Genomic DNA, 17820 nt, shown 5'->3' on the forward strand with positions numbered 1-17820 from the left:
GGGCCACCAGTACTTGGCACTAAGACAGTGCACTGTCCGGCCGATACCCGGATGTCCAGAGGAGGGTGACGTGTGAGCCCAATAGATCAATCGATCCCGAACCTCGAGCGGAACGTACTTCCGACCCTCCGGGCACTGTGGTGGACTAGGGTCGGTGCGTAACGCCCGCCTCGAGTTCAGCATCGACCTCCCACACTACCGGTGCCACCAGACACGACTCAGGCAGTATGGGAGTGGGCTCCACGGACCTCTCCTCCGTGTCATACCGCCGAGACAGCGCATCTGCCTTGCCATTCTGTGACCCAGGGATGTACGTGATCTTAAAAGTAAACCTGGTCAAGAACATACTCCATCTTGCCTGGCGAGGGTTCAGCCTCCTCGCCGCCCGGATGTACTCCAGGTTACGGTGGTCCGTCAAAATGAGGAAAGGGTGTTGAGCCCCCTCAAGCCAGTGCCTCCACACCTTTAGAGCCTGTACCACGGCTAACAGCTCCCTGTCCCCTACGTCATAGTTCCGCTCCGCCGGACTGAGCTTCTTAGAATAAAAAGCACAGGGGCGGAGTTTAGGTGGCGCGCCAGACCGTTGTGAAAGCACGGCTCCTAAACCGGCCTCCGACGCGTCCACCTCTACCTGGAACGGCAAAGAGGGATCCGGATGTGCCAGCACCGGGGCCGAGGTAAACAGGTCCTTCAGCCTCCCAAACGCCCTGTCCGCCTCGGCCGACCACTGCAGACGCACCGACCCCCCTTCAACAGAGACGTGATGGGAGCTGCCACCTGTCCAAAACCCCGGATAAACCTCCTGTAGTAATTTGCAAACCCCAAAAACTGCTGCACCTCCTTCACAGTGGTTGGTGTTTGCCAATTACGCACGGCCGACACCCGGTCTACCTCCATCTTCACCCCTGACGCAGACAACTGATAACCCAAAAAGGAGACCGACTCCTGGAAAAACAGACACTTCTCTGCCTTCACATACAGGTCGTGCTCCACCAGCCTCCGCAACACTCTACGCACCAGGGCCACATGCTCGACACGGGTAGGCGAGTACACGAGAATGTCATCAATGTACACCACCACCCCCTGCCCCTGCATGTCCCTGAAGATCTCATCCACGAATGATTGGAAAACTGACGGAGCGTTCATCAACCCGTATGGCATGACCAGATACTCGTAATGGCCCGAGGTGGTACTAAAGGCTGTTTTCCATTCATCACCCTCCCTGATGCGCACCAAGTTGTACGCGCTCCCTGAGATCTAATTTCGTGAAGAAAGGCGCCCCCATGCAACGACTCAGTCATGGTCGCAATCAGCGGGAGTGGATAACTATACTTCACCGTAATCTGATTGAGACCACGGTAATCGATGCACGGACGCAAACCACCATCCTTTTTCTTCACAAAAAAGAAACTCGAGGACGCAGGGGAAGTGGAAGGCCGTATGTATCCTTGTCTCAGAGATTCGTCTATGTAAATCTCCATAGCTTTCTTCTCCTCCTGAGACAGAGGATACACATGGCTCCGTGGGAGCGCAACTCCTGCCTGGAGGTCTATCGCACAATCCCCCTGCCTATGGGGTGGCAACCGCGTCGCCCTCGCCTTACTAAACGCAATAGCCAAATCCCCATACTCAGGTGGAACGTGCAATGCGGGCACCTGGTTTGGACTCTCCACCGAGGTAGCCCCTATGGAAATGCCCAAACATCTACCCACACACTGAGCAGACCACTCCATCAGAGCCCTCTCCTGCCACGAAATAGCTGGGTTATGGGTACTCAACCAGGGCATGCCCAGCACCACCGGATACGCAGGAGAGTCAATCAGGAACAGCTGAATCATCTCCTGATGATCCCCCTGCGCACACATCCTAAGTGGCGCCGTGACTTCCCTGATTAAGCCCGTACCCAACGGACGACTATCTAGGGCATGAACGGGAAAGGAACATCAACAGGAATAAGGGGAATCCCTAACGCTAAACAAAACTTTTTATCAATAAAATTCCCAGCCGCGCCTGAATCTACCAGCGCCTTATGCTGGGAATGAGGTGCTACCTGTGGAAAACTTACAGGCATACAAAAATGGGCAACAGTGAGCTCTGGGTGAGTGGGGCGCCTACTCACCTGGAGGGAATCCCCAGTGCGGGACCTGTCGTCATCTCCCCTAGGAGGCCATCCCCAGCACCTAGCCGCGGTGTGTCCTCCCCGACCACAGTTGGTGCAGTGGATGGACCCCCCTAGCCTGCCGACTCCTCCTCTCTCTAGCGCCAGCGCCCCGAGCTCCATAGGACACGGCTCGGAGGCGCTGGAGGGTGAAATGGACGGACCCTCCGCAGGACGTCCGCGGGTAGCCAGTAGGTTATCCAGCCTGATGGACATGTCGACCAGCTGGTCGAAAGAGAGGCTGGTGTCCCTACAAGCCAGCTCCCGACGGACGTCCTCTCGTAGGCTACATCTGTATAGATCGATGAGGGCCCGATCATTCCACCCTGCATCTGCCGCTAGAGTACGGAATTCGAGAGTGAATTCCTGGGCACTCCTCCTCCCCTGCCGGAGGAAGACCAGACGCTCCCCCCGCGCTTTCCCCTCCGGGGATGGTCAAACACCGCCCTGAAGCGGCGGGAGAACTTCGTCGTAGGTAATCGTCGTGGCGTCGATCTTCCTCCACTCCGCGTTGGCCCACTCCAACGCTTTTCCGGCCAGGCAGGAGATCAGGGCGGACACGCTCTCATGCCCCGAAGGTGCCGGGTGCACTGTGGCCAGGTATAGCTCCACCTGGAGTAGGAATCCCTGACACCCAGCCGCGGCTCCGTCGTAGGCCCTCGGGAGAGATAGTCGGACTCCTCGAGGTTCCGGCGCTGGAATGGGCGGGCTGGCCGATGGTGCTGGCAGGGAGGGGAGGCGGTGGAGGCGTACCCCAGCCTCGGAGGGTGGAAATCACCTCCTGCAGGGCGGTCCCCATCTGCAGGATCTGATCTTGTTGGTCCCGAACCTGGGCCTCCAGTCTCGTCTGGGCTGCTTCGGCTCCTGCTGATTCCATTGATGGTGTGTAATTCTGTCAGGGCGTGCTGTAGGTGCAATGGTGGAATCAAACGCAGGACTCAGAACGATATTCCAAAGGCTTGTATTACTGCCCAAACTAAGGCAAAAGGACAACTTTGCCCGAAGGCGAAAAATACGCACGAAGGCGAAAAGTAACAGCGCACAAACAGGTGCGACAAATGGTAACTGCGCACAAACAGGTGCGAAAATACTCCAGCGCAGTGGAGAGAAGCTCAACCGAGCAATACACACAACTGACGGAAAATAATTACACACAACACTAGACAAACACAACGAGAAACTTATAGGACACTAATTACGCCAAAACAGAAACAGGTGTGGAAACAAACAGACAAAAGCAAACGAACATGAAACATACAGCGGTGGCAGCTAGAATTCCGGAGACGACGAACGCCGAAACCTGCCCGAACAAGGGAGAGAGGCAGCCTCGGCCGAAACCGTGACAGTCTACATATCTTGCATTACTCATCTCATATGTATATACTGTATTCTATACTATTCTACTGTATCTTAGTCTATGCCGCTCTAACATTGCTCGTCCATATATTTATATATTCTTAATTCCATTGCTTTACTTAGATTTGTGTGTATTGAGTATATGTTGTGAAATTGTTAGATATTACTTGTTAGATATTACTGCACTGTCGGAGCTAGAATCACAAGCATTTCACTACACCCGCAATAACATCTGCTGAACACGTGTATGTGACCAATAAAATATGATTTGATTTGATTTGATTTAGATATACAGTGGGGAGAACAAGTATTTGATACACTGCCGATTTTGCAGGTTTTCCTACTTACAAAGCATGTAGAGGTCTGTAATTTTTATCATAGGTACACTTCAACTGTGAGAGACGAAATATAAAACAAAAATCCAGAAAATCACATTGTATGATTTTTAAGTGATTAATTAGCATTTTATTGCATGACATAAGTATTTGATCACCTACCAACCAGTAAGAATTCCGGCTCTCACAGACCTGTTAGTTTTTCTTTAAGAAGCCCTCCTGTTCTCCACTCATTACCTGTATTAACTGCACCTGTTTGAACTCGTTACCTGTATAAAAGACACCTGTCCACACACTCAATCAAACAGACTCCAACCTCTCCACAATGGCCAAGACCAGAGAGCTGTGTAAGGACATCAGGGATAAAATTGTAGACCTGCACAAGGCTGGGATGGGCTACAGGACAATAGGCAAGCAGCTTGGTGAGAAGGCAACAACTGTTGGCGCAATTATTAGAAAATGGAAGAAGTTCATGATGACGGTCAATCACCCTCGGTCTGGGGCTCCATGCAAGATCTCACCTCGTGGGGCATCAATGATCATGAGGAAGGTGAGGGATCAGCCCAGAACTACACGGCAGAACCTGGTCAATGACCTGAAGAGAGGTCCCCCTGCTCAAGCCAGCGCATGTCCAGGCCCGTCTGAAGTTTGCCAATGACCATCTGATCCAGAGGAGGAATGGGAGAAGGTCATGTGGTCTGATGAGACAAAAATAGAGCTTTTTGGTCTAAACTCCACTCGCCGTGTTTGGAGGAAGAAGAAGGATGAGTACAACCCCAAGAACAACATCCCAACCGTGAAGCATGGAGGTGGAAACATCATTATTTGGGGATGCTTTTCTGCAAAGGGGACAGGATGACTGCACCGTATTGAGGGGAGGATGGATGGGGCCATGTATTGCGAGATCTTGGCCAACAACCTCCTTCCCTCAGTAAGAGCATTGAAGATGGGTCGTGGCTGGGTCTTCCAGCATGACAACGACCCGAAACACACAGCCAGGGCAACTAAGGAGTGGCTCCGTAAGAAGCATCTCAAGGTCTTGGAGTGGCCTAGCCTGTCTCCAGACCTGAACCCAATAGAAAATCTTTGGAGGGAGCTGAAAGTCCGTATTGCCCAGCAACAGCCCCGAAACCTGAAGGATCTGGAGAAGGTCTGTATGGAGGAGTGGGCCAAAATCCCTGCTGCAGTGTGTGCAAACCTGGTCAAGACCTACAGGAAACGTATGATCTCTGTAATTGCAAACAAAGGTTTCTGTACCAAATATGAAGTTCTGCTTTTCTGATGTATCAAATACTTATGTCATGCAATAAAATGCAAATTAATTACTTAAAAATCATACAATGTGATTTTCTGGATTTTTGTTTTAGATTCTGTCTCTCACAGTTGAAGTGTACCTATGATAAAAATTACAGACCTCTACATGCTTTGTAAGTAGGAAAACCTGCTAAATCGGCAGTGTATCAAATACTTGTTCTCCCCACTGTATATTGTGTTCCCTACAGGTTATAGTTCAGAGTTTCTGCTCTTTTATATCTGTTCGGACCCCAGTCCTACCTTCCTACAAGTTATGGAAAATGTGTGCTTTTCTCCAGTAGGTTTCCTGAAGGACAAAGCCTCCACTTCTATGTAAAATATAATAAAACAGAAACAGTATAGTAAACACTGCAGTAATGTCTGCAAAAACACTACAGTAAAAATTACAGTATAATAGTCAGCAAAAACACTACAGTATACTACAATCCGCAAAAACACTACATTAATTACTATATTATAAACAAGTTATTTTACTACAGTATTTATAGTTGAGTTAACTGTAAATACTACAGTATACTACATTAAATACTACATTATTCAGTGTAGTGTTTTTACGGACTAAAGTCTGCAAAAATACTACAGTGAATACTACAGTAAAGTCCACAAAAACACTATGGGGAATACTATAGTATTTATACCATAGTATACTATAGTATTTTTTTATGTGGGTTGGACCGTATATTGAACATCTTGAGTACTTCCGACAGCAGCAAGAGGAGCTGTTGTTTACATTGTGTTGGACTTTTACGAGTGAACTAGAAGTGGATGGAGGGTAAGCAACAAGTTTCCCACGATTTCCATAGGACTCTAAAGTGACTGATGGGTTTGTGAAATGGATTGCCATGAAAATGTCATTTTCAACCCAGATCCTGAAACCTTTTTTGTGTTATGATGTGCACCGTCATGTGGCAAGAAGACCCCTCCTTTATGATTTGTCTAACCTGGCTGTCTTTGACCAGACAATACAATATAATCTTATGGTGTGATTCTAAAACCAAGGTCTCTCAGAAACCCTTTTCTCATGTTTTTTTTGTCTCCATCCAGCACCATCCTCCCTATCCCTAAGCTGTTTACCGTTTTCGTTCACAATTATTTTTTAACTTTCATCCAGTCAGTTTTCTGAATTCCTCTGAGACATCAGGCATTGATGACGTCTTGGGTACTTAATCTCTACCCACGCGTTAGAAGCATCTGTAACCCATTTGACTAGGAGAGATGCTAATCATGCATTCCATGTTTTTATGAAAAATATTTGGATTTCCCAGCTCCTTTTTGACGACCCCATGACCCCCGAGAGCAATTCATCTATTTCTGTCCTTTAAGGGAACATTCTAATGGTGGCTCTCTGGTGCCAATTAGTTGTTTCTTGCCACATGATGGTGGTAGTTGAGCTTAGGGACGACCTCTACACATAATTTCCTCCTCTCTTTTGCTAACTGTAGGTCAGGCAGTCATAGCTCACTGACTGTTACTCACTGGGGAGAGGCCTGTTTATTTGTATTTCAAAGGGGCTGCGGAGAGCCTCTCCAAATCCCAGGAAGGAGGAAGTATGAGGAGGCCTCTCTTCCTTAGTTGTCCTGGCACTTCCGTCCCCCTCTCCCAACAGCCACAGGTTAAAAATATGCCATTGTTACACCTACACAAAGGCTGAGGGTTTTAGAAGGAAGAAAACGTTGAACATTCAACATTGGGTGTCTGTGTCATTAATATTATTTTTTTACGTTTAACTGCCTGAAAATGATTCCCGAAATGTTTTATTATAACTAAAACAGTTCTGTCAAATCAAATGAAATCAAATTGTATTTGTCATATGCGGCAAATACAACGGGTGTAGACTTCACCGTGAAATGCTTGCTTACGAGCCCTTACCAATGATGCAGAGTAAAAAAATATTTTCAGCTTCCAGGAATTGTGTACATAGCCTTGCGACATGGGGCCGTGCATTGTCATGCTGAAACATGAGGGGGATGAATGGCACGACAATGGGCCTCAGGATCTCTTCACAGTATCTCTGTGCATTCAAATTGCCATCGATAAAATGCAATTGTGTTCGTTGTCCGTAGCTTATGCCTGCCCATACCATAACCCCACCGCCACCATGGGGCACTCTATTCACAACGTTGACATCAGCAAACCGCTCACCCACACGACGCCATACAGTTACAGTTAACCAGGATTAATCAGTGAAGAGCACACTTCTCCAGCGTGCCAGTGGCCATCGAAGGTGAGCATTTGCCCACTGAAGTCGGTTACTAGGCCAAACTGCAGTCAGTTCAAGACCTTGGTGAGGACGACGAGCACACAGATGAGCTTCCCTGAGACATTTTCTGACAGTTTGTACAGAAATACTTCGGTTGTGCAAACCCACTGTTTCATCAGCTGTCCGGGTGGCTGGCTTCAGACGATCCCGCAGGTGAAGAAGCCGGATGTGGAGGTCCTGGGCTGGCATGGTTACACGTGGTCTGCGGTTGAGAGGCTGGTTGGACATACTGCCAAATTCTCTAAAACTACGTTGGAAGCGGCTTATGGTAGAGAAATTAACATTCAATTCTCTGGCAACAGCTCTGGTGACCATTCCTGCAGTCAGCATGCCAATTGCACGCTCCCTCAAAACTTGAGACATCTGTGGCATTGTGCTGTGTGACAAAACTGCACATTTTAGAGGTGCCTTTTATTATCCCCAGCACAAGGTGCACCTGTGTACTGATCATGCTGTTTAATCAGCTTCTTGATATGTCACACCTGTCAGGTGGATGGATTATCTTGGCAAAGGAGAAATGCTCACTAACAGGGATGTAAACAAATTTGTGCGCAACATTTAAGAGAAATAAGCTTTTTCTGCATATGGGACATTTCTGGGATCTTTTATTTCAGCTCATGCAACATGGGACCAACATTTTACATGTTGCGTTTATATTTTGTTCAGTGTACATCTGGATAGATGGTACTTAAACACATCCGGTATACTGTACATTATATATATTGTTTGCAGTCATAACTATTATAGATCAAGGGCTTTTAAACCCACCCCTCAGCTGCTCTCAGCCCATCCCACCTACAGTATCTCCGTAAACCACCCTCTTATGATTTTCATGTGCCATATATTTTTCAACTGTGCTGTGATAATTCACATACATTCGGAACCTTTCTAATCACATAGTATCTACAGATTATAAATTAAAGATGAATATTTTCACTAAGAGTATTATTATGTTGTTGATTGATTGACTATGACTTTCCAAATCTCCCAACAGTGCTATTTGTAGGGCTAGTTTTAGGTAAATGTTGTGATTTTTCAGCCACTCCTGAACATGTGATCAAAAACAAGCTACATAGGAGCAATACCAGAATAAGTGATCTAATGATTCTGTCTCTTCTCAGCAAAATCTGCCGAGCTGAGATGGTTGTATGCCCCATATACATAACATTTTATTGGTGGCAAGAATTTTGTATAATAATTTTAATTGAAACACTTTACGTTTTGAATAAAGCATTGTTTTGTGTATTAGTTCATAAACCATGTGCCATGTAATCGGAACATCCAAAATCTCTTCCCAGCTATTTTGCAACCTGTATGGCGCCGCCGCTGTCAACATTTTGGTCCTCAAATGAAACTGGTATATTTGTTTATTTTATGCCCCCCCAAAATTGTCAATTTTGGTCTTTAATAAAGGGCAGACAATCAAGTTCCCTACCTTCTCCCCCTTCCACTTGCCTCCTCCATTTTTACAGTAATGCTGCAATCAGTTGGTTGTAATTTTGGATAGAGCAAACATTTCCATATATTTTTGTTAACTGCACGTGTGACATAACTCCACCATTCATATTCATAATATCATTAACAAAGAATTCCTTATTTTTTAAAATAAAGAATGTTTTTTTATTATTAATGAGTATATTTGAGTTTAACCATAATATTTATTATAATATTTGTTCTGTCATTTATGGGGGATGAAACTACAGGGTAATGTAAAAGTTGTCTTTTAACGATTCAATACATAATATGGTACACTTATGGTACACTAGATCCTCAATGAGACTGTGCAGTGATCCAGATTGCAGACTTAAGAGAACTTAAGTCATCAGCATTCATTGCCACTTTAGTTTTTAAACACTGGATTTGTAACCCCTTGATATTATTGATGGATCTGATTTTAATAGCTAACATTTCGATGGCCATAACAAATACAGTGGGGGAAAAAAGTATTTAGTCAGCCACCAATTGTGCAAGTTCTCCCACTTAAAAAGATGAGAGAGGCCTGTAATTTTCATCATAGGTACACGTCAACTATGACAGACAAATTGAGAAAAAAAAATCCCGAAAATCACATTGTAGGATTTTTTAATGAATTTATTTGCAAATTATGGTGGAAAATAAGTATTTGGTCACCTACAAACAAGCAAGATTTCTGGCTCTCACAGACCTGTAACTTCTTCTTTAAGAGGCTCCTCTGTCCTCCACTCGTTACCTGTATTAATGGCACCTGTTTGAACTTGTTATCAGTATGAAACCAAAATAGAACTTTTTGGTAAAAACTCAACTCGTCTTGTTTGGAGGACAAAGAATGCTGAGTTGCATCCAAAGAACACCATACCTACTGTGAAGCATGGGGGTGGAAACATCATGCTTTGGGGCTGTTTTTCTGCAAAGGGACCAGGACGACTGATCCGTATAAAGGGAAGAATGAATGGGGCCATGTATCGTGAGATTTTGAGTGAAAACCTCCTTCCATCAGCAAGGGCATTGAAGATGAAACGTGGCTGGGTCTTTCAGCATGACAATGATCCCAAACACACCGCCCGGGCAACGAAGGAGTGGCTTCGTAAGAAGCATTTCAAGGTCCTGGAGTGGCCTAGCCAGTCTCCAGATCTCAACCCCATAGAAAATCTTTGGAGGGAGTTGAAAGTCCGTGTTGCCCAGCGACAGCCCCAAAACATCACTGCTCTAGAGGAGATCTGCATGGAGGAATGGGCCAAAATACCAGCAACAGTGTGTGAAAACCTTGTGAAGACTTACAGAAAACGTTTGACCTGTGTCATTGCCAACAAAGGGTATATAACAAAGTATTGAGAAACTTTTGTTATTGACCAAATACTTATTTTCCACCATAATTTGCAAATAAATTCATTAAAAATCCTACAATGTGATTTTCTGGATTATTGTTTCTCATTTTGTCTGTCATAGTTGGCGTGTACCTATGATGAAAGTTACAGGCCTCTCTCATCTTTTAAAGTGGGAGAACTTGCACAATTGGTGGCTGACCAATTGTGCAAGTAAGATTGAATCGTACTACACTGGCTCTGACGCTCGTCGGATGTGGCAGGGCTTGAAAACTATTACAGACTACAAAGGGAAGCACAGCCGCGAGCTGCCCAGTGACACAAGCCTACCAGACGAGCTAAACCACTTCTATGCTCGCTTCGAGGCAAGCAACACTGAAGCATGCATGAGAGCACCAGCTGTTCCGGATGACTATGTGATCACGCTCTCCGTAGCCGATGTGAGTAAGACTTTTAAGCAGGTCAACATTCACAAGGCCGCAGGGCCAGACGGATTACCAGGACGTGTACTCCGAGCATGTGCTGATCAACTGGCAAGTGTCTTCACTGACATTTTCAACATGTCCCTGACTGAGTCTGTAATACCAACATGTTTCAAGCAGACCACCATAGTCCCTGTGCCCAAGGACTCTAAGATAACCTGCCTAAATGACTACCGACCCGTAGCACTGACGTCTGTAGCCATGAAGTGCTTTGAAAGGCTGGTCATGGCTCACATCAACAGCATTGTCCCAGAAACCCTAGACCCACTCCAATTTGCATACCGCCCCAACAGATCCACAGATGATGCAATCTCTATTGCACTCCACACTGCCCTTTCCCACCTGGACAAGAGGAACACCTACGTGAGAATGCTATTCATTGACTACAGCTCAGCATTCAACACCATAGTGCCCTCTAAGCTCATCACTAAGCTAAGGATCCTGGGACTAAACACCTCCCTCTGCAACTGGATCCTGGACTTCCTGACGGGCCGCCCCCAGGTGGTAAGGGTAGGTAACAACACATCTGCCACACTGATCCTCAACACGGGGGCCCCTCAGGGTGCGTGCTCAGTCCCCTCCTGTACTCTCTGTTCACCCATGACTGCATGGCCAGGCACGACTCCAACACCATCATTAAGTTTGCCGACGACACAACAGTGGTAGGCCTGATCACCGACAACGATGAGACAGCCTATAGGGGAGGAGGTCAGAGATCTGGCCGTGTGGTGCCAGGACAACAACCTCTCCCTCAACGTGACCAAGACAAAGGAGATGATTGTGGACTACAGGAAAAAAAAAGAGGACTGAGCACGCCCCCATTCTCATCGACGGGGCTGTAGTGGAACAGGTTGAGAGCTTCAAGTTCCTTGGTGTCCACATCACCAACGAACTATCATGGTCCAAACACACCAAGACAGTCGTGAAGAGGGCACGACAAAGCCTATTCCCCCTCAGGAGACTGAAAAGATTTGGCATGTGTCCTCAGATCCTCAAAAAAATTCTACAGCTGCACCATCGAGAGCATCCTGACTGGTTGCATCACCGCCTGGTATGGCAACTGCTTGGCCTCCGACCGCAAGGCACTACAGAGGGTAGTGCGTACGGCCCAGTACATCACTGGGGCAAAGCTTCCTGCCATCCAGGACCTCTATACCAGGCGGTGTCAGAGGATGGCCCTCAAAATTGTCAAAGACTCCAGCCACCCTAGTCATAGACTGTTCTCTCTGCTACCGCACGGCAAGCGGTACCGGAGTGCCAAGTCTAGGTCCAAAAGACTTCTCAACAGCTTCTACCCCCAAGCCATAAGACTCCTGAACAGCTAATCATGGCTACCCGGACTATTTGCACTGTCCCCCCACCCCATTGTTTTTACGCTGCTGCTACTCTGTTAATTATTTATGCATAGTCACTTTAACTCTACCCACATGTACATATTACCTCAACTACCTCAACTAGCCGGTGCCCCCGCACATTGACTCTGCAACGGTACCCCCCTGTATATATAGCCTCCCTACTGTCACTTTATTTTACTTCTGCTCTTTTTTTTCTCAACACTTTTTTGTTGTTGTTGTTTTTACTTTTTTTGTTTAAAATAAATGCACTGTTGGTTAAGGGCTGTAAGTAAGCATTTCACTGTAATGTCTGCACCTGTTGTATTCGGCACATGTGACCAATAAAATTTGATTTGATTTGACTAAATACTTTTTTCCCCCACTGTAGATATGGACAACCTTGTTTAACTACTCTTGAAAGTTCAATACTTTCTGAGAAGTAACCATTATTTACTATTTTACAGTGCCTTCAGAAAGTACTCACACCCCTTGACTTTTTCCACATTTTGCTGTGTTATAGCCTGAATTTAAAATGGATTAAATTTAGATTTTTGTCACTGGCCTACACACAATACCCCATAATGTCAAAGTGGAATTATGTTATTTTTTTATTCTTTTATTTTTTTAAACAATTATTCAACCCCTTTGTTATGGCAAGCCTAAATAAGTTCAGGAGTAACAATTAGCTTAACAAGTCACATAATACGTTGCATGGACTTTAACATTATTTTTGAATGACTACCTCATCTCTGTACCCCAAACATACAGATAACTGTAAGGTCCCTCAGTCGAGCAGTACATTTCAAACACAGATTCAAACACAAAGACCAGAGAGATTTTCCAATGCCTCGCAAAGAAGGGCACCTATTGGTACAGTGCATTCGGAAGGTATTCAGACCCCTTGACTTTTTCCACATTTTGTTACGTTACAGCCTTATTCTAAAATTTATTAAATTGTTTTTTTTACCTCATCGATTTATACACTACCCCATAATGACAAAGCAAAAACAGGTTTTTAGAAATGTTTGCTAATTTATAAAAAATAAAAGAAACTGAAATATGACATTCACATAAGTATTCAGACCCTTTGCTATGAGACTCGAAATTGAGCTCAGGTGCATCATGTTTCCATTGATCATCCTTGAGATGTTTCTACAACTTGATTGGAGTCCACCTGTGGTAAATTCAATTGATTGGACATGATTTGGAAAGGCACACACCTGTCTATATAAGGTCCCACAGTTGAAAGTGCATGTCAGAGCAAAAACCAATCCATGAGGTCAAATTCCTTGCGTATTTGTTTGGACAGTTTGCATATTCGATTAAAAAACTATTGTTAATTAATATCATCACCCCTTTTGAGTTTCTTTGTCCATGACAGAAATATATTTCTCCCTCCCACACAACCTCATCTGTAATTGTAGAGTGAGTTTCCTGTAAACAATAGATATTCCTTCTCTTTTAGCCAGGTAAAGACTCATCGTCTTTTTTTATAATCTGCTAAAGCATTACAATTATAACTAATTTAGCTATACTTATAATGAGATACAAGTTTCAATTATACTTACCATAATACATGCCTGTAAACGTACTACCAAAAAGTACCATGATGACCAAGCTGCTAGACACCCTGAATTTATCCATACTTACCAATACTACTAGAATCAATGCCTGACCTCTATCCATGTAGCTGTACCATAATATATATACTGCTAAACATAATGTAGCTGCAACTGACTCTAAGTAGACCTCCAGTTGTCTTCCAATATCCTTCCTGTGAAAGCCTCCCCCATCCCAGATGGGGCTATTGTCCCTGATACTATCATACCCCGTACCCGTAACGCGCCTTTAGTGTCCTAAAGCACACCTTCAGCTGCTGATTGGCGTAGCCCAAGTAAATAATTGGGACTGTCCCATGAAACCTGTTTCAATGCTGCCACCCCTCAAGCGCCCAGCCAAAAACCCTATAGGCCTATGGCATGACCATGAGAGATGCATCCTCTTTTGGAATTAGCCACATAACAGACAAAAGAAATGGAAAAGGAAAAAAAGAACATAGAAAGAGAGAAATAGAGAACAATAAATGCAATAGCACTGAGGACAACAAGACCTTAAGATACCCAGATAACAGCAAAACGTGGAACATAATACTAATGATAATAATAACTAATTATATCAACAGTGATAATAATAACAATAATAACAATCATACTAATAATAATAGTCTAACAACAGTAATCATCTTCCCAATATTCTACCAATATTCCCTTGTGATCTTTACCTTTAACAGCATTGTACGATGTATTTGAAGTAGATACTGTATGTACATGAAGGTAAAGTGACTAAGCGTCAGGATAGATAATAATAAGAGTAAAATAAAAAACAGTGTAGCTGTGTGTGTGCGTGCATGTGTGTGTGTGTGTGTGTGTGTGTTGTGTGTGTGTGTTTGTCTTGTGTCTGTATGCGTGTGTGTGTGTATGTAGTGTATGTGAATTTGTGTGGGTTTTGTGTGAGTGTCAGTGTAGTGTGTGAGCGAGTGAGTGTGTATATAGTGTGTATACACTGAGTGTACAAAACATTAAGAACACCCTCCTAATATTGAGTTCCACCTCTACAAGGTGTCCAAAGCATTCCACAGCGATGCTGGCCCATGTTGACTCCAATGCTTCCCACTGTTGTGTCAAGTTGGCAGTACAGTGCCTTGCAAAATATTCACCCCCCTTGGCGTTTTTCCTATTTTGTTGCATTACAACCTGTAATCTAAATTGATTTTTATTTGGATTTCATGTAATGGACATACACAAAATAGTCCAAATTGGTGAAGTGAAATAAAAAAAATAACTTGTTTCAAAAAATTAAAAAAAATAAATAACGGAAAAGTGGTGCGTGCATATGTATTCACCCCCTTTGCTATGGAGCCCCTAAATAAGATCTGGTGCAACCAATTACCTTCAGAAGTCACAAAGTTAGTTAAATAAACTTCCCGAGTGGCGCAGTGGTCTAAGGCACTGCATCGCAGTGCTAGCTGTGCTACTAGAGATCCTGGTTCAAATCCAGGCTCTGTCGTAGCCGACCGGGAGACATTTACATTTTACATTTTAGTCATTTAGCAGACGCTCTTATCCAGAGTGACTTACAGTTAGTGAATGCATACATGTTTATTTTATTTTTTTTCCATACTGGCCCCCCGTGGGAAACAAACCCACATCCCTGCCGGCCAAACCCTCCCCTACCTTGGACGACGCTGGACCAATTGTGCACCGCCCATGGGTCTCCCGGTCGCGGCCGGCTGCGACAGAGCTTGGACTCGAACCAGGATCTCTAGTGGCACAGCTAACACTGCGATGCAGTGCCTTAGACCACTGCGCCACTCGGGGGTCATGATGCGGCGCACAATTGGCCCAGCGTCGTCCAGGGTAGGGGAGGGAATGGCCAGCAGGGATGTAGCTCAGTTGGTAGAGCATGGCGTTTGCCAGTATGAAAAATAAAAAATAATGTATGCACTCACTAACTGTAAGTCGCTCTGGATAAGAGCGTCTGCTAAATTACTAAAATGTAAATGTAATAAAGTCCACCTGTGTGCAATCTAAGTGTCACATGAGCTGTCACATGATCTCAGCATATATACACCTGTTCTGAAAGGCCCCAGAGCCTGCAACACCTCTAAGCAATGGGCACAATCAAGCAAGCGGCACCATGAAGACCAAGGAGCTCTCCAAACAGGTCAGGGACAAAGTTGTGGAGAAGTACAGATCAGGGTTGGGTTATTAAAAAAATATCTGAAACTTTGAACATCCCACGGAGCACCATTAAATTCAATATTTAAAACTGGAAAGAATATGGCACCACAACAAACCTGCCAAGAGTGGGCTACCCACCAAAACTCACGGACAAGGCAAGGAAGGCTTTAATCAGAGAGGCAACAAAGAGACCAAAGATAACTCTGAAGGAGCTGCAAAACTCCACAACAGAGATTGGAGTATCTGTCCATAGGACCACTTTAAGCCGTACACTCCACAGAGCTGGGCATTACGGAAGAGTGGCCAGAAAAAAGCCATTGTTTAAAGAAACATGTTTTGGTGTTCGCCAAAAGGCATGCGGGAGACTCCCCAAACATATGGAAGAAGGTAGTCTGGTCAGATGAGACTAAAATTTAGCTTTTTGGTCATCAAGGAAAACGCTATGTTTGGCGCAAACCCAACACCTCTCATCACCCCGAGGACACCATCCCCACAGTAAAGCATGGTGGTGGCAGCATCATGCTGTGGGGAAACTGATATTTCATCGGCAGGGAATGGGAAACTGGTCAGAATTGAAGGAATGATGGATGGCGCTAAATACAGGGAAATTCTTGAGGGAAACCTGTTTCAGTCTTCCAGAGATTTGAGACTGGGACGGAGGTTCACCTTCCAGCAGGACAATGATCCTAAGCATACTGCTAAAGCAACACGCAAGTGGTTTAAGGGGAAACATAGAAATGTATTGGAATGGCCTAGTCAAAGCACAGACCTCAATCCAATTGAGAATCTGTGGTATGACTTAAAGATTGCTGTACACCAGCAGAACCCATCCATCTTGAAGGAGCTGGAGCAGTTTTGCCTTGAAGAATGGGCAAAAATCCCAGTGGCTAGATGTGCCAAGCTTATAGAGACATACCCCAAGAGACTTGCAGCTGTAATTGCTGCGAAAGATGGCTCTACAAAGTATTGACTTTGGGGGAGTGAATAGTTATGCACGCTCAGGTTTTCTGTTTTTTTTGTCTTATTTCTTGTTTGCTTCACAATAAAAAAGATGTTGCATCTTCAAAGTGGTAGGCATGTTGTGTAAATCAAATTATACAAACCCCCCAAAAATCAATTTTAATTCCAGGTTGTAAGGCAACAAAATAGGAAAAATGGGGGGTGAATACTTTCGCAAGCCACTGTATGTCCTTTGGGTGGTGGACCATTCTTGATACACATGGGAATCTGTTTAGTGTGGAAAACCCAGCAGCGTTGCAGTTCTTGATACAAACCGGTGCGCCTGGCACCTACTACCATACCCCATTTAAATGCACATACATTTTGTCTTGCCCATTCACTCTCTGAATTGCACACATACACAATCCATGTTTCAATTGTCTCAAGGCTTAAAAATCGGTATTTAACCTGTCTCCTCCCCTTCATCTACACTAATTTAAGAGGATTTAACAAGTGTCATCAATAAGGGATCATAGTTTCATGTGGATTCACCTGGTCAGTCTATGTCAAGGAAAGTGTTCTTAATGTTTTGTACACTCAGTGTATATAGTCTTGTGAGTGTGCATAAAGTCAGTGCAAGATAGGGTCAGTACATACTGTGTAAACCTACCTCAACTACTGTATGGACCACAGTGAAAAGTCTAATATGACATACAGTAGAGTATTTGATGGAAAATGATTCCATAAATTCCATTCCATTTAATGATTCCATAAATTTCAGTCGACTGTTTTGTTTTCTAGGGATTTTCAAAAAGCTGTCTATTGGTGAGTGATTATGGACTTTCTTATTTTTCCATAGCTGGATCCAAAAATAGTTTTCCAAGCTTGGAGCCATGCCACACTTTTTCCCTGGAGGCAGAGAGAGAGAGAGAGAGAGAGAGAGAGAGAGAGAGAGAGAGAGAGAGAGAGAGAGAGAGAGAGAGAGAGAGAGAGAGAGAGAGAGAGACAGCACTGACTGTCCAGATCAGCTCCCCAACACACTGTCCCGACTCCCGTCACTGATCACTGTGATACCCCCAAACAAATACACTCTCCCACTGA

Source organism: Coregonus clupeaformis, chromosome 24 (genome assembly GCF_020615455.1).
Source record: "Coregonus clupeaformis isolate EN_2021a chromosome 24, ASM2061545v1, whole genome shotgun sequence".
Classification (NCBI taxonomy): domain Eukaryota; kingdom Metazoa; phylum Chordata; class Actinopteri; order Salmoniformes; family Salmonidae; genus Coregonus; species Coregonus clupeaformis.